The sequence below is a fragment of the Otolemur garnettii genome, unplaced genomic scaffold, assembly GCF_000181295.1.
Source record: "Otolemur garnettii isolate 467f Iridium unplaced genomic scaffold, OtoGar3 scaffold00088, whole genome shotgun sequence".
Lineage (NCBI taxonomy): Eukaryota > Metazoa > Chordata > Mammalia > Primates > Galagidae > Otolemur > Otolemur garnettii.
Genome location: NW_003852483.1, coordinates 1,743,325 through 1,744,590, shown reverse-complemented (window position 1 = coordinate 1,744,590; position 1,266 = coordinate 1,743,325).

The window sequence follows — 1,266 nt, the reverse complement described above, 5'->3', positions numbered from 1 at the left end:
TTTTTACCGTTGAAGAATGAGATAGAGTTTGAGCTTCATCTATTTTTTTTCCTTTGGTAACCTGTAAGTTCAGTTTTACTATTTCATCTTTGGTCAATTTCAATTAAAAAATCTTTTATCAAAAACTGAATTTTTCAAATTTAGTTTCAAAGAGTTTTGCCAAATTCTGCCTCCTTGGGAACTTCTGTTTCTGGGAAGATGGGGTAGACATGGGAGACAATCAGTGTGATCAGCAATCAATCAGTGTGATCCACTGGGTTAACTAACCACTGTGAAACTAACAAGATGGGTGGCACCTGTGGCTCAAAAGAGTAGGGCACTGGCCCTATATGCTGGAGGTGGCAGGTTCAAACCTAGCCCCAGCCAAAAACTGCAAAAAAAAAAAAAAGAAGGAAAAGAAACTAACAAGAAAAATCATATGATTGTATTTGAGAAAAGGCATTTGATAAGAATTCATGAGAAAAATAGAAATAAAGGGAAACTTCCTCAAATTGATAAACATTATCTACAAAGGCTGTAGGTAGCTCACACCTGTAATCCCAGCATACTGGGAGGCCAAGGCAGGAGGCTTCCTTGACCTCAGGAGTTCGAGACCAGCCTAAGCAAGAGTGAGACCCCATCTCATTAAAAATAGCACCTTTGTTCATAATAGCCCAAAACTGGAAAAATCAGATGTCTTCAATAGGTGAATGATTAAAAATTATGAAACAGTGCACACTCTACAGACATGAGAAAAAATGCTCATCATCTTTAATCATCAGAGAAATGCAAATCAAAACCACTTTGAGATATCATCTAACTCCAGTAAGATTAGCTCACATCACAAAATCCCAAAACCAGAGATGTTGGCGTGGATGTGGAGAGAAGGGAACACTTCTACATTGTTGGTGGGAATGCAAACTAATACCTTCCTTTTGGAAAGATATTTGGAGAACACTTAGGGATCTAAAAATATACCTGCCCTTTGATCCCACAATTCCTCTACTAGGTATATATCCAGAAGATCAAAAATCACATTATAACAAAGATATTTGTACCAGAATGTTTATTGCAGCCCAATTCATAAGTGCTAAGTCATGGAAGACGCCCAAGTGCCCATAGACCCATGAATGGATCAATAAATTATGGTATATGTACACCATGGAATATTACGGAGCCTTAAAGAAAGATGTAGACTTTACCTCTTTCATGTTTACATAGATGGAGCTGGAACACATTCTTTTCTTTTTTTTTCAGAGACAGAGTCTCACTTTATTGCCCTGGGTA